Here is a 17,186-nt window from a genome sequence, read left to right as displayed (position 1 = left end):
ACCTAGAAAGCTTTGGTTCCTAAAATAAGACTGTATGTCCCGCTATGATCATCACTGTAGTTGATAACAGGCTTTTCTCTCATAGTCGTGCTTTTTTTAAGTCCAAATTTTCTTGCAATTGCACTTTATATCTAAGTCAGATACCTTAACACCAGTTATCTTGAATTGAGTGAAATAATCTAGCAGGTACATTGCTACATGAGATATTTAATCTCTTGGGGCAAAAAATGAGATATATTCCATCAAATAGTACTGCTCTTATGAAAACACAATCGAAACAGATTGATTGTTATTACTGAAAATGTAAAGAACTCCACCATAAAAGGTGCTATGGAAAATATATTTAATTAATTATATTGTCATTTGAAAAATCCCCTAAAAGTGGTTACATAAAGTGAAGATTTATTTGCTAGCATTAGGCAGTTTGCTCATGCAAGGGCCTGCAACTCCTACACTAACGTCCTTAAGGAAAGGTTCTGTATAAAACAGACTGATGTACTACCCAGGTAAGGCACTCAGAAATAGACAGTAAAACACTCATGGATTGTGCAGCAAGTATAAAGTAATCTTGCCCATAGATATGAATAAAGATAGGACGATATGTCTACTTTAAACACATTCTGATAGGCACTCTATGAAATAAAAATTAGACTGAACTTCAACTGTAAATGACACTATAGACACATAAAAGACAGAAAGTAAGAAACAAAGCCTAACTAGAACAATGTTGTCCATTTGGAGAGTTCCTCTTGATAATTAATCACCAATTCTCAGAGCAGTATTAATGCCAGCTTTGACTATCTCATAGCCACTCTTGGTTTTCACCTGTGTACACCTTCACCAAGTGTCAATGCTGCCTTTACTTGCTTTCTCTCCACCATTGCAAGCCTTCTTCTCAATCTATGGTATCATGCCCAACAGCATTAAATTCCATTTGTGAGACAGAACATCAGATGGCAATTAAAAAGCAAAAAAAAAAAACTAGAATAAAGAAGTAGCTAGGTGGCTCAACTGCATGTATTGCTGTGGTGGTTCTACATGGCCAGAAGTAACCAGTAGAAGGGCTGGCTCCAAGAATAAGTTGCCCCATGATAAGGCATAAGTGGATGGGGGCACCCAACCACATGTCTCTGCTGCAGCCACAGCACAACTGCCTCTGTCCTGCCACTCTGTTCAGTGGCTGGAATCCCATGGTCTCTGTGCTGCAGATGGCACCGTATAAAATATTGCTTAGTCCTACATTGCCAAAGGCACTTAGCTGGCATGTAGGTGGGCTTTTCAAAGAGACACACCCTATCCAATTGTTTGAGCTGTTCACAAAAACATGATTTTTCTCTTAAATAGGAACAAGCTAGTCACTTGAGTGGTACATTACAAAGGTCAGCAGCGTCAGTCTCTAGAATATTTTCCTTCTTTCTTACAGTATGGGTCTTGTTCCGCCATGCTCACCTCATCATAGCACTTGCTAGCATATTAGTGTGAAGCAACCTGGGTATTGAGCTTGTCAGTGTGGGCCTGGAAGGAATAAAAGCAAAATGTGAGAAAACTAATTCCAATGCCAAGCTCACATCTGGCTCCAGAAGAAAAACATTTACTGGTGCCTTTTCATCACAGTGGAAGAGAGGAACTTGCCTCCATTCGCTTACAATTCACTCCAGTCTTTATGTAGTACTAAACCTTTCTTTAATAGGGTGTTACTGAGCCCATCGTGGCACAGAGCCAAATATCATCAGAACATAATGACCTAGAAGATTTTCCATTGTTCTCCTATGCATCAAAAACATACCCTAGATATTTCTGCCAGGTAAGTATTCATGTTCTGGTCAGTGACTGGCACCATTTGTTTGATACCTTTATAGTAAGTAGAAGAGAGATGAAAAAATGGTTAATGAGCACACCAGCTAGTAGATCCACAATAAATCCATAAGAAAAAAATTTCAGATTGCGTTTTTTTTTAGTGTCGATTCAATACCATTATTAGAGCAACCCATCCACCACATTTATCTTATCAATGTCCTTTGAGCTCAAGCAGAATACAAACACAGCCACTTACCTGTTAACCATCTTCTTATAGGTTGAGATTTCCTTAGCATAGAGAAGCTTATTGCTTGGTAAATCCTAGACAGACATAAGCTCAAAAATTAAAGGCTACTAAATAACTAATCTCCCACTTCACACAATGAGAAGCCTTGACAGCTTGTGATCACTCTTTTTACAGGCATCCATGAGGGTCTGAGTGATGACAGACAGGGAAGCATCCACCACCTCATGGACACAGATGTCAAATATGAAGTGAGGATTTTTCAGGATGTTCACCCTGAACCTTTGTGACAAACTACAGAAAAAGCATTCAGAGTTAAACATACCATAGGTTATCTGGTGGTAGAAGTTGGTAATTGTACCTGGGGTGGGTGGCAACTTTACCTGTGGTTTTCCATATGTTTTCATGCTTCTCCTTATGTTCATCCAGAAAGTCAAAGAAATACTTCACTGCTGGAGGTGGTTATCCATAAACTGCTGCAGAGTGCCCTGTGTTTAAAAAAAAAGGCAGAAGTTTGTGGTACATTCCCTGCAGTTCTGTTAGATGGAAGTTAAGTAAGGAACAATAAACCCAATCAATGAGCATTTGGTAGACATGGACACCTTCACTGACAGAAACCTTGTCGGGTAAATCTCAGTGATGGCCTTCTCCTTCATGCTCCCACCCTTTGATTTGACCTCCTCCACTTCATCAGCTGAGTGACCTAGATGCCACATCTTGTTATCCTCAAGCAAAGCATTTCCTGTAATAATGAGATGAATGCTCAGAGTCAAAGGGCAGGGGTCTGAGAAAACAAATACAGTAGTTATAGTGAACTTAGTGGAGTTTACAGTCATCTTTTGACTGTTATATTGTGTTTTTCACAGGGAAGGGAATATTATTCCGAGATTGCCTCTCACTGAAAAGAACAAACTCACTGTTATATTGAGCTTTTCAAAGGAAAACATGTAGCCATGTTTATTTTAAATTTGGTGCAGGGCTTTAATTCCTTCTGCTGTAGCTCCAGACTTCTGGGTCAAATCATGGCCTGAGCACCTTAGTTGTCCAGTTTGTATGGCTTTTTTGTTTTGTTTTTTTTTCTCAAATCTCAAATATGTGTGTGCTGGATATTAGGTGATTCTAATTTCTCCTACATATGAGTTAGCAGAATATCTTTATGGTTGTGCCCTGTGATAGACTGGCATCCTTTTTCACCTTGTATGCAATGTTTCCAAAATAGCCTTTAGCTACCCTGACTCTAATTTAGATTAAAGGATAAGCTTGGTATTTTTAAAGTCAGAGTTCTTCATAATCATGGTATGAATTACAGTGATCCCTTGCTGTATCGCGCTTTGACTTTCGCGGTTTTGCTCTATCGCGGATTTTATATGTAAGCATATGTAAATGTATATTGCGGATTTTTCGCTGATTCGCGGATTTCTGCGGACAATGGGTCTTTTAATTTATGGTACATGCTTCCTCAGTTTGTTTGCCCAGTTGATTTCATACAAGGGACGCTATTGGCGGATGGCTTAGAAGCTACCCAATCAGAGCACGTATTACATATTAACTAAAACTCCTCAATGCTATAAGATATGCCTCCTGTGTGGTGCTCGATTGTTTGCTTGTCTCTGCCTCTATCTCACCCTCTCTGACATTCTCTGCGCCTGACGGAGGGGGTGTGAGCAGAGGTGCTGCTTGCACAGAAGCTGTTTGCCTAGTGGATACGGACGCTCCTCTAAGAAATGCCGCTTTATCGAGGTGCGTCCAAAAGCACACTTATTGATTTTTTGATTGTTTGCTTTAATCTCGCGCTCTCTCTCTCTCTGACGTTCTCTGCGCTTGACGGAGGAGATGTGAGCAGAGGGGCTTTTTGCACAGAGGCTGTTTGCTTAGAAGATACGGACGCTCCTGTAAAAATGCTGAAAGGCTACCTTCGCATTGATCCCTTCATTGCCGCTGCTTTATCGTGGTGCTTGCATACTTAAAAGCGCAACAGCCCTATTGATTTTTCATTGTTTACTTTACTCTCTCTCTGACATTCTCCGCTCCTTACGCGCACTTTGAAGAGGAAGATATGTTTGCATTCTTTTAATTGTGAGAAAGAACTGTCATCTCTGTCTTGTCATGGAGCACAGTTTAAACTTTTGACTAAAGGGTGTTATTTCATGTCTAGAGGGCTCTAATAATGTTAAAAACGTATTTAGAAGGTCGTAAACAGGTTTTCGATGCTCTAACTGCGAAAATATTAGATTTATAAATAAAGAATCCTACTTCGTGGAAATTCATTTATCTATCTGGAGCGGATTAACCGCGATAAACAAGGGTTTACTGTATAACTGTGCGGAGAATATTTATAAACCGTGTGGGAGAGTTTCTAAGGGCTTAAAATATATAAAAATAATCATACAAACATATGGTTTCTACTTCGCGGATTTTCACCTATAGCGGGGGGTTCTGGAACGCAACCCCCGCGATCGAGGAGGGATTACTGTAATTCCTCCACATAAAATTGTGCAGCTTACCACAGTGCCATAAAGAAAACATTATGCAGACACTGAGAGAACATACAAACTTTTGTGACAATGCGGGTTTGAGTCCATGCTCCCATCTGCTGTTCGGGAGCCCTTAAACCCATCACCGTCGATAACTATAACCGAGATGAGCTAAGCAGTGAGGCAACAACATAGCAAGGGGATGGTGCAAAAGTGTCAAGTGCTTTTATTAAAACAGTCAACAAAACAAAGTGTTCAAATTAAAGAGTGCAGTGTCCAAAGTCATTAAGTAAGTAATCCATAAAATCGAAATGTCAAGGTTAAAAATAATAGAAAAACAATCCTTAAAAACAAGGTTAAAAACAACGCTGGAAGCAGTCCTTTAAGATACAATTCAGAGCCCGGTGCTATTATCCTAGCGTCTCTCCTGCTTCTCCTGTTTGGGCCCTGCAGCAGGCAAGACGCTCTTTCTGTAGCTGACCTTCACTCCTCTCAACCGGTCCGGAGGCCTCCCGATCCTAGCTTCAGTCGTGCACTCATCCCAGGCCTGAGACTTGGTATCCTTGATAACCAGGACGCTCACAACAAGGACCACACCAAGCCTCCCGACTCACGCTGCCTTCCCGGCCTTAGGCGGCCAGTCGTTCTACTTTACTGGCCACTCCCGCTACATGATCACTCAGCGGGAGCGACCACTACTACTACTCCCGGGTGTTGGCCCAACACCCAGGCTTCCCGTACAGCTGCAATGCGAGCCTGCACTCGCTCGCTCACACCGGCTCTCTCGCCACACTGCTTCCTGCTTTGTGCTCTCCAGCAACCTCTGTCTTTCTTTCTCTCTTTCCTTTCTTTTTCTTTTTTTCTTTCCTAGTCGACTCGCGATTCTATATAATAGAGAGGGCATGGCAGCTGCAGCAATTAGCACCTGTGCACTTAGGTGAGAAACGCCCACATCGCAAATCGCCCTGAGAACTGCTTCAGCCACACAACCACCATGTCCCCTCGCTAAGCCGCAAGCACAGTGATTATTTATTTTACAATCTGGTCTTTGCTGAGAGCTGTGGACCCGCTATACCACAACTTTACACTGAAAAGTATGAGCTAAAATTTAAACTGTTATGTGGTTTCCCCTGTATCTTAAAGATGTGTAAACTTGAGTTATATGAACATTTGTGGATGCAGTGCCCTAAAATGGACTGGTTCATAAGTCAAAGATCAACTCTACTGGGATAAATTCTAACTTTCTGCAACCTTGAATTAAAGTAGATAGATGATAGTTAGACTATGTGACTTACTAAGAGTACCATAGTGAGTCAGTGATGTAGACAGAACTGGCAGTAAGTAAAGTTTTTAGCCAACTTAGACAAGAGTGCAAAATATAGACAATTTAGAAAAAAAAATCAATTTGAAAATGATTCAGTCTGCTCAGTTCAGGATGGATGCTCTATAGAATTAAAACTCTTCAGCAATAATGTACAGTGGGTGGATATTCAAAATCAACTTTTATTAAATTAATTGTTTGAACTTGGTTCCCTTGTAGTGAACTGGAATACTGAAACGGAAATTTTTCAAATTACACAAAGAGTAAATGTTCTCAATTTTTGTCAGAAACACTCTTATTTGAAGTTTTTAGAACATGCAGGCCTAGTATTTTTTTTTGTTCTTTATTTAGCCTTATACAATTTCTTTTATTAGGAATTTGTTAGTTTTCGCATACCCCTTGGGGTCAGAGAGTAGGATCAACCATTGTACAGCGTCCCTGGAGAAATTTAAGGTTAAGGGCCTTGCTCAAAGGCCCTGCAGAGTAGGATCTCTTTTGGCAGTGACAGGGATTTGAACCGGCAACCTTTGGGATACCAGTGCAGATCCTTAACCTCAGAGACATATTTGCAGCATATACTTACCTTTCACATTCAGTTCTTTGTGTCTATATTGTCTAAGTTTTATTTTGTTTAAATTTTTTGCACTCTAGCTTAGAATGTTTTTTATGCCAACACACAGTTTATGCTTTTCTGCATATTTCCTTCTTTTACACAACCTCTTTCTTAAACTAAGTCACACCTTAAAGTTTGCAAACTTTCCATCCTTGTTCTCTACCTTACAGGATGCATTCTGTATTATAGGCTCATCACTTGTTTCTTCATAAATGTGCTTCTAGTTTGTGTGCCTCAGCTCCTTTAAGAGGCAGGAATCCAGTTTTACCCGGCCTTCTTCTCTTTCAAATTTGTGTCTCTGCATTCCATACCCTTCTTCATTATTTACCACCCATAACCCATACCTGGTGGAGATGGTATACTTGGCCTCCTGGTGCACACAGACTATGCCTGCCAACTGAATTCTGCTTACATCCTTATTTGTAATGCCCATATTGGAGCCTCTGATCGTCACAGAGATGTCTCTCTTCAAGGGCCCTCTGTGTGGTATTATCTACATGCAGATAAGAAAAGGACAACATATATTTGAAGTTGGTTAACCCTGATAGTCCTACCTTCAACTCCTCATATAAAGGTTAATATTATACTCACATCAAGAATCTCAGGTTGGGGGCATTCAGTTTCCTCTTGCTCACAGAGTTCCTTGTGCAGACAGAAGATGGATGACTTACATCAAATGCAGTTATATTGGGAGATAGTATTCAAGTAGAGCTTACTGTCATTGCAGCCAAATGAGCAGTTGTAGAGTGTCACGGTACATGGGACAAATATATTGCTTGAAACTGGTGTCTGAGATGTCAAGGTGTATGAAATGAACAGTACCCCATCCTTCTTTTACATGAGTAAAAGTGCAACTGACCAGCTCAACACCAGCATCTAAAAAAGTAAGAGTAGCCAACCACACTTTGTACTAATGTCTATCCCCAAACCAAACAGATCAATCTGCACTCACTTTGTTGCTATCCATCACAAAGAAGGGAAGGATAGTGCTCAGGCCTTGGTCATAAGAGAACTAAAGAGAAAGAAACACACAGAGACTGAAAGAAATATGCTGGGGAGGTTGGGAGAGCTCCAAATGGCTCAGCACCCTAACCTACTCCAGGTCAATGCTAATAAAGTCCTGAGGGAATGGTTGTACTGCCATTGGAAAAGAATAGTTGTAAGACTTTTTGAGATTTTAGGCAATAACCATAAACAACATAGTTTTAGTACTGTGTATTGTGTGATTTTTTTTTTCTTCTTCTTTTTATTCTGCTGAGGTTTAGTTGATTGGTTCCCACTTTACATCCTATTGTGCCAGAATCAGGAGAGTTCCCCATGATCCCCAATAACAACTCAGTAACTAAGCCCAAAAATGAATGGATAGAAAGATGGATGAGTAAGCTGATGGCCAGAAGTCTTTAATTTGAATTAATTTCTTTCCAGTTTCTGAATTTGTAATGTAACATTACTTAATATTCTCAAACCTACTCAATCTGATTCAGGGTCGAGGGGGCATACCTTGGAGTGTCAGATACTGCTGGTGGTATGCACCTAACCCATGTGATTTTAGTTTACATTCTGCATTTACAGTGAGCCTGGTAACATTAAAGTATGGTTTTGTTTGTGTGTATGTGTTTTTTTAAGTCATTCAGTGCTATATGGTTGAATGCAGTAAGCTGCAAATAAGGAGGACTCAATAAAATACAGGCTTAGGGTCTTGGTGAAACAGAACATACAGTATCTTGGTGGAATTAGGCACAAGACACCAGTCCATCTCTGAGTCTGCCACACAGGGCCATTTTATAATCACCAATTAACCTAAACAACTTTGGTATCGTACTGTATACTCCTACACTTAGATGCAGGGCTCTGTGGTTTATACAGAAAAATATTTATATATCTCTATTATAATAAAAAAAATCCTAGGAAGAGACAAGACATGACTTTTTCAGAGAGATACTTTCAAGTCCTGCGAGACGAGACTTTGTGTGAAGAGATTTAACCACGCCCAGGGCCGGAAATAAAAGACAAAGAGTAGATGACAAAGTAGAACGTTGTAAAGAATTCAAAAGCATTGGCATGATACACTTGCACAGCAGGTTAGATAGAGATAATGAAAGTACTAAAATTCGAAAGTGTCAAAAAAATGATAGTAAAGATCGCATTAGCGCAAACAAAAAAAAATTATTACTTGGTGAAATAACGGAACAGAGAAAAGAGATCAAATATATTGTTCAGACTTAAACTTTAAGTTGACGACTTAAAATAGTCTAATTTGTGTTGCCATCAGGGAAAAGCAGTGTTTCTTCCCAATGAAGAGGCATATCCGCAAGAATTAAAAGATTTGTTGTTTGGTGAAAGTGAAATCCACATATGCAAGCGGCAGTGACGCTGGCACGTAGCACAGGACGGGTTTGGGGAGTGAAGTGAGTGGGGGGCCCCTAGCTATTAAATATTAAATCTGAAGAAATTACTGGCAGCTCATTACTATTACCAGGCAAAGTACAAGATACATCATGCATATACTAAGGTACTGATTCTGTTAGAGGTCTAGGTTTAAATGATAATTAATGCTGTATTCATTCCAGGTTGTAACCATATATTTTTAACATCTTTTAAGTAAAAACCCATAGATAGTTACTCTTATGAAAGGTTCTAGGTAAATGACAAATTTGCACTCCCTTTTTTATTAATAACAGATACTTTTCCTTATCAAGTGGTAGGTAAGTTTTATTAGCTGGATAATTATTTTATTTGATAAAGTTAAATAATAATAATAATAATTCTTTACATTTATATAGCACTTTTCTCACTGCTCAAAGCACTTTTCATAAGTGGTTGGGGTGCCACTTCAACCACCACTTATATGTAGCAGTCACCTGGATGATTCAACAGTAGCTATTTTTGTGCCAGTATGCTCAGCAAACATTAGCTGTTAGGTGGTAAACTGGTAAGAGAGGTAGCTAATTAGAGACAGGAGATGATTAGGGGGCCAGAATTACTAGGCTTTGGAAGGCAGCTTAGCCTGGACGTCGGGATACACCTCACTCTTTACAAAGGATTCCCAGGGATCTTTTATGACCACAGAAAGTTAGGACCTTGGTTTTACATCTCACCCAAAGGACAGCGCCATATTTCACAGCACAGCATCCCCATCACAGCACTGGGGCATTGGAATCCTCATTCAGACCATATGGTAACAGCCCCATGCTGGCTTAATCAACACCTCTTCCTGCAGTCACCAAAGCTTTTCCTAGATGGTCTCCCATCCAAGCATTGGCTGGGCCTGAACTTGCTTCACATCAGGTAGGTGACCTGTTCTGAAGTGCATGTGGTATGTGGGATATCGTAATCCAAACACTCCTGACTTAAGACAGCTAGCCTCTCCCTTGTTACTCTAACCCAATGAAATGAGTAAATGTTGGGCCCACTATTGCCAATGACACATCCAATGAGATCAATGTAACCATTATTTCAGAATGGATGACTTTATTCTGCATAATATATTTAAATGATCATGAGTTTTTCTCCAGATGTAATATGTATGACTATGGTTTTGTGCATATACAGTGTATTAAAGATTCTGTGTAATGGGCAGTGGTTGACCATTGTTTCATTAATTGTTCAGTTATTTCTTGGTATGTGTATGTTCACATTGATCCTGAAAGATACTCCAGGTAACAATCAGGGTGTGTACGAAGTGCCTAAATTGGACTGCAAAGGACTGGAATGCTTACTGCTTGTTTGTTTTGGCACTCTGATGGCCAGGAGGCAGAATGGTCAATTAAATAGGAAGTGAATGCTGCCCGTTTCTCATCAATTATTCCACCGTCCGAGTAGCAAGTTCTCTGGATGCTCTCCAGCCTCTCATCGATAGCTTTCAGAGGATATATGCAGAGGGCAGAGGATTGGTTTTGAACCACTGTGTCATCAGAGGAGAAGAGCACAAAGAGCAGCCTGTCTTGAGGAGCAAACTCCTCTTTTTGCGTCAGAATTTTTTCCAGATGTTCCCCAGCTCTAATGACGCATGCTGAGCGTGGTGTGTTCAAAGTTTGAGTCTTACCAGCCAGACTACAGTTCAGTTGTAGCTCCATGTAAGAATAATAACAATTGTCACTCTGGCAAAGCCAGGACACAAAGGTTTAGTTGGAGTTGTCATTGCGCCAATTGGTGCGGGAAAAGAGGGTTGGCAAATATATCATTCTGGAAGGAGAAAGTAAAGTATGTTTGTACTTGGGTAGGGAGGGGTTAGCCTGTAACATGAAGTCTTCAGTATAACTCTCAAAAATATCCTGTGAGTCTACTTTCTCCAGCAGCCTAGTGCTGACCAATCTGGCTGTGTCATGGCTGCCAATTTTCCCAATGAAAAAGAATTTCTGTTGTCTGCATGGATGGTAGAAACAACTCCCACTACTGAGACTTTCTCCTCACAACTAACTACAAGCTTTTTCGCTCCTTCATTATTTTTATAGTACTTTTTTATGTCAATGTCATCCAAGTTGAGCAAGGTGCAAAGGCACCGGAAGGGACTGCCACACACTTTCAGCTCTTCACCTGCCTTGTTTATAAGTAGCAGCTTGTTGATGTTGTCAGTGTCTACCGTGCACTGGCGGTTATCTGGTTCTGGACATATTCTTTTCAATCAGATTTGGATGCAACTAAAAAAGAGTATTGATTGCACCCACATACACATCTCCAGTCTCAGGATTGAATGCCAGATTATTTATGGTCATTTCACAGCTAAATGTGAGATTTCTTTCACTGCTGATGCTGCCATTGCTGAAATCAGGAAGAGACAGAACACCTCCAGATGGGCATCCATCACTGCAAAAGAAAAGGAGATCAAGAAATGTTAGTGACAGATGAAATCTAGTGTAGGAGACGGCCAGCAACTCAATCTGGCCAGGACACTCCAGATATAGAAGGGTGGGGGAAGGCAGCTTTTTATGGACATTGCCTCCCGCAAGACACTAGAGGGCAGCTTGCCTGGTTTACAGCAGTGCTCCAGATCCCTACAGGGCACCATGGGACTTGAGAGTTCTGTGTTTCAGACCTGTTGGGTGCCATGGGTGCCACTAGGGAGTGCTGTGAATGAACCATGGAATATAAGGTATCCTCCTGACCCGTAAGTGCTGGCAGGTCATGTGGGTTGAAGAACAAAAGCACTTCCGGGTTGGACAATATAAAAGGGACCTACTTAAACCCAGTCAAGGAGCCAGAGATGGGAGGAAGGTGGACAAAGCTTGCTAGGAGGTGTGGAGGAGAAAAGAATAGAAAAAGAGAGAGAAAAAATAATAGTGGACAGTATTGCTTATTTACTTGTGGTGGTGGAGAGCACTGTGAATGAAATGAGACTTGGAGCTTTTAACTTGTGTCCTCAGTGTCTGTCTGTTGGGTTAGAGGAGTGAAACTGCCCTCTAGGACGCCATACATGACCCCACCATTAGTACCCAGTGTACCGCCAGTTTCACAAATGTAGAACTAGCCACACACAGGCAGTCAACAGTAGTTGAAGTTGAAAAAAGTGGCAGAACTCAATGTGTTTCTTCTTTGTTAACTAATAACCAGAGATGGATAGACACATATTTTGCTTATGGACCTTTGTGTCCACCTAGTAAATATATATGCTCCAGGATTCTTGAATTTTAGGCTTAAAAAACATGTTTGGGTGAGCTTGTGTGTGTCCCCACTTACAGATACACAGTCGTCAAGATATAAGCAGTTATGGCTTTATAGAAACCATAAGGTTGTGAAAAGTGCCAGAACTACATATTGTGAGCACTGTCTGACACCAAACACTGCCAATACATGAAATGGTAAAGTCAGTGCTAAAGCAACAATTTGGGAAAATATGCCGTGTTAGCTGACAAATGCCCATGTGAAATGTGCATTCATCTAAGAAGGGGATCAATAAACTTCAGTTTTTTTGGAACTACGCCACCACCTATAGATCCGTACCCTCCACTTCAGAAGCATGGCTTTGGCAGAAAGTGGTACAGTCTCTGTTGACAGAAGAGGCTCCTGAAGAGGATCCATCATGTCTCCCCACCATCAAAGTATGTAATCCAGTGAAGGGAACTTGCCTATTACAACAGAACAGATCTAAAAATAATACAGCTGGCCCTCTAACACTCTACAGTAGATCTAAGAGTGACATTGACGAAGCAGTTGTATACACTCTACTCGCTCTTGCAATTCATCCCACTTAAGAGAGGCACTGCTAGGTCTTGTGCAATCTGCAGTACTCCAGCACAGATGCTTATAAAACTGACTCATGGTAATGAACATTGGAATTCACAGCTTCTCCCCAACACAAATGGGAAAAAGGCAGCTGAAAGACAGAGAGACACAGAGAGAGAGTGTGAGAGAGACAGAGAGAGAGAGAGAGAGAGAGAGAGAGAAAGAGATTACCGGGGATTTAATGTGCTAAAAGCAATAAGTAGCTCTAAACTGTAATGACCACTCAGGTCGACAACAGTAGTCTGTTGCAAGAAGAATCCTTTTACTAAAAGACAATAAGACTGTGTTGAGGTCATGTTCAAAAAGAAACAGAAGTGAAATAAAAACTTGATAAAGTTGGGATGTAGACAGCCACAAACAAAAGGAATCAGACTAACGTAAAGTGTGTTGGGGATAAAGAATGCCCAGCAAAAAATAATCAGATGGAAGGAAACTCTGACTCTGTCAAGGGTCATTGAGCATGTGTGAATAGCAAAGAAAAAAAAATTAGGGATCTATTAGAACTCAAAGGAAGCAAACATAGTGATAACCATCAGGACGGCACAATGGCGCAGTGGTAGCATTGCTGCCTCGCAGTATGGACACTGGGGTTTATGCCATGGGTGGTCCACATGGGTTTCCTTCCACAGTACAACAACACGCAGGTGAGGTGGATTGGCATTGTTGAACTGGCCGTAGTGTATGTGCTCACTTGCGAAAGGCTAGATTGTTCCTGCCTTCTCTGGATAAGAAAGTTAGGAAGATGGATGAATAGATGATAACCACAAGAGCAAATGAGTGACCAAGACAAACCACTGAGTAACAGGTTGAAGGTTCTTGCTCTTCATGTGCCAAGCTTATGACTTCAATGAAACAGAACAATATTCATGTAAATGTACACTTGATAAATGTTTCTGTCTACTGCTTCTTGTTGTCAGCACTATATCCATTAGATTTCATGTGGAATAGAATAACTGGTAAACATTCCCAAAACCTGTGTGTCTCCTCTCCAACTCCTAACAGAGGACTAATTGACCAGTACATACAGGCCTGTGCTATCTGGTGTGAATGGCCGTTTGAGGTGTTCGTTCATTTGCTTTCAGGGTTGATATGTTTTTTTTTTCTCATTAACTATGTCACATACTTACACTAAACATGTAAGTAATGTCCACCATTTATCTTCTATCAAACCTTACTCAAAGTATGAAGCACTTTGCTAATAACGTAAATGTAAGCTGGAACAATTCTACCACAGTAACATCACTCTTTTCACCTGAACTGCAACAGAAGGAGCAAAGCAGGAATGTGTTCTGGTGTGTGTGTGTGTTGGATGGGAGGTTACAACAGCAAGCCAATGCGTTTCTTCCTCACCTGCTATACAATAGAATTGTACAGAAAGGTTCAACGAAAAGGGGAAAAAAAGACACATGTCTCAGTGTCAGCCTTGTCAAGATTATTCCAGGATGGTGCTGTTACTTGTCAAATTAAACAGCTCGTCACCCTTTATCATTTGTCTCGGGCTGGTATTCATTTTTGTCAATTCATGCATAACACATTTTGCAAAACAAAATATATATTTTTTGCTTTCTAGTGAGACATCATTTAGCTGTTTATATTCACCTTGTGGTTTCAGTGACCACGTTAACTTCAGAGTCACTGTAACTGTACAACATTGCAAAGCATCAGGCTCCATATATCAGTCACGTACTACAAATTGTATGTGGTGCTCTTCAGAGCAAACACCTTTTAAACTGACCTTTAAGAAAAACACAGAAGCAATTTCTAAAAAGGGACAGGATCCACTATTCTAGGAGGCCAAGTCTTTTTGATGTGAGTTCTACTATTATGCCATCTATACTAATAAAAGGCAAAGCCCTCACTCACTCACTCACTCACTGACTCACTCACTCACTGACTCATCACTAATTCTCCAACTTCTCGTGTGGGTGGAAGGCTGAAATTTGGCAGGTTCATTCCTTACAGCTTCCTTACAAAAGTTGGGCAGGTTTTATATCGAAATTCTACGCGTAATGGTCATAACTGGAAGCTGTTTTTCTCCATTTACTGTAATGGAGATGAGCTTGAACGCCGTGGGGCGGAGTTTCGTGTGACATCATCACGCCTCCCGTAATCACGCAGTACATAGAAAACCAGGAAGAGCTCCAAAAGCGCTGAAGAAAACATGCATTATATAATTGAGAAGGCAGCGAAACAATAAGAAGCGAGCGAGTGACATATACAACCATGTTCATGAGTTCTGCTACTTCGGAAACAAAGCACGATGTAAACCTACACTTTAAATTAAGTTCATAGACAGGCTGCGCTGGCGTTTGTAATTTAGTGCCTGCCCATATAAGGCCGTCCGTCAGCGGCAATCCAATAGCAAACTCCCACTAAATATTCACGGGTGAAGGACTGTGTTTATGGAGAGGAAGATGAGATGGTCAGGGTGGTGTTTGACACAAACTCAGCGAAACTGCGAGAGAAAGTTTTAAGTGCCAGGACTAAGGTAACATTAAATACAGCCATGGACATAGCACGAGATGGCACCAGCACAGCTGGGAACCTTCGATGCATGTACACCGAGCGGCTCACGTGAACTGACGCAGTGCACAGATAAAAGCAACAGTTCCAAAGAGCTGAACAAAACCGAATTACACAATTGAAAAGGCAGCAAAAATATGAAGCGTCTGATAAGCATATTCATAAATCCAGCTACTGCGGAAACAAAGCACACGTGGAAAAAGTCAATGTCCGCTAAAGGAAGACAGTGTAAAAAACCCGTGCATGCAGTGTGTCAGGTCTCAGATAAAGAAGAAGACGAGCTGTTTATTGATGCAGTAAGAAACGAATCGATGAATGAAACCTGTCATCTTTACAGCGATTGACAAACACGGAATGTAACTTGAACACAACACATCCTACAAATACGAACCTGATTGAAAGAAATAATGATAATCAAATCCTTGATGACAGCAACACTCAGTAACACTCACAAAACAAATACTGTATATTGACAGTCATGTTACGTTATTTTTAAAATGTTCCCTTTTCTTTTCTAGCTTTTTAACACACTACTTCTCGCTGCGATACGCGGGTATATATATATATTTGTATATATATATCCCGATCTACATACTCGAATAATGGATACTTTATTAGCCATCAATGATTGTTTTGGTAAAGCCATACTCAGTGTATTCATTAGATGAGCGGTAAAAAGTAAGAGCGAGGGGAGGATGACTTATTGAGGCATGCAGGCTGTAGTGCGCGTCAACTCTATCTGAATTGCGCGATCACATTTGAAAAAATATATCTTTTCAAGTTCTATTTAGTCCATATGTGTCAAACTCAAGGGCCACGGGCCACATCCGCCCGGCGTAATTATATCCGCCCGAGATCATTTTATATACTGTATTATTGTTATTAATGGCCGGGTATATGAAGCGCTGGTAACACAATAAACTACAGATCCCATAATGCAGCGCTTCAGCTGCCTTGCCGAACACTTACCGCGTTAATCAAGTCTAGCTTATGATGCTGCAAGTTATTGCGAAGCTAGCTCACACGATGCTGAGAGAAAAGTTGATTCTGAAAATAGAGCCTTTAAAACCGATGGGAGGCTGAGTATATGTTTACTGAACCCGTGTGTCTCATTTGTGGAGCTAATGTGGCTGTAATTACAGAATTTAATCTAAGACGGCACTATGAGACAAAACATCAGGGTAACCTGAATGCAATGCAGAAGATACAGAAAGCAGAATAATTAAATAAGAATCTGACACTTCAGCGGACGTTTTACCCGTGCACAATCACAAAGTGATTTCAAGTGAAGCTGCTTTTATGGGAGACACAAATGCACCAGTGCACCTTGCCTCACTTTCCCTGTTGCCAAGTAATGTTAAACCAAGTCGTCACTACGGTGTTCCCAAATACGCACTTTGCTGATAAACTGGCGCACTGAGTTTGCACGGCGCTTTGGTGACTTTGAAGAACAAAAAGTCCGTCTACATGCGGCTCGAACCTTGTGCATGTTTGGTAGCACATATCTGTGTGAGAAGCTCTTCTCAGTGATAAAGACTAACAAAACAGCACACAGGAGTCGCCTCACTGATGAGCACCTGCAATCCATCCTGAGAATCTCCACAACACAGAACCTCACACCAAACAGAAACGAACCTGTGGCCAAAAAAAGATGCCAGGCATCCAGCTCTAAAATGACATATGAGCAAAGACAACTGAATGATTTGATTTGTTATTGCTGAAAGGAACACATTTTATTTATATTTCCAGGTTTTGTTATGCAGCATGTTCATATTTGAATTTGTATAATTTTGACAGGATATATTTTTATGGAGAGCAAAATCTTTTGGGATATTTAAAATCTAAGTTTATTTTTTATATAAAATTACATAAGAGTAAAGAAATTTGAATGTTTGTTCTTTTAACGTTTACTTTATTTCTAACTTGTATAATTTAGACAGGATATATTTTTATGGAGAGCAAAATATTATAAGTTGTTTAAGGTTTGAGTTG

At 40.6% G+C, this 17,186-nt stretch overlaps 1 pseudogene; it reads right to left on the bottom strand.

Annotated features, from left to right (window-relative positions):
• Window positions 1-1,389: 1,389 nt before the first annotated feature.
• LOC120533673 lies at window positions 1,390-2,697 on the bottom strand (annotated as a pseudogene).
• Between the last annotated feature and the right edge of the window lie 14,489 nt (window positions 2,698-17,186).

Source organism: Polypterus senegalus, chromosome 8 (assembly GCF_016835505.1).
Source record: "Polypterus senegalus isolate Bchr_013 chromosome 8, ASM1683550v1, whole genome shotgun sequence".
Classification (NCBI taxonomy): domain Eukaryota; kingdom Metazoa; phylum Chordata; class Cladistia; order Polypteriformes; family Polypteridae; genus Polypterus; species Polypterus senegalus.
This window is presented reverse-complemented; position numbering and strand designations above follow the sequence as displayed.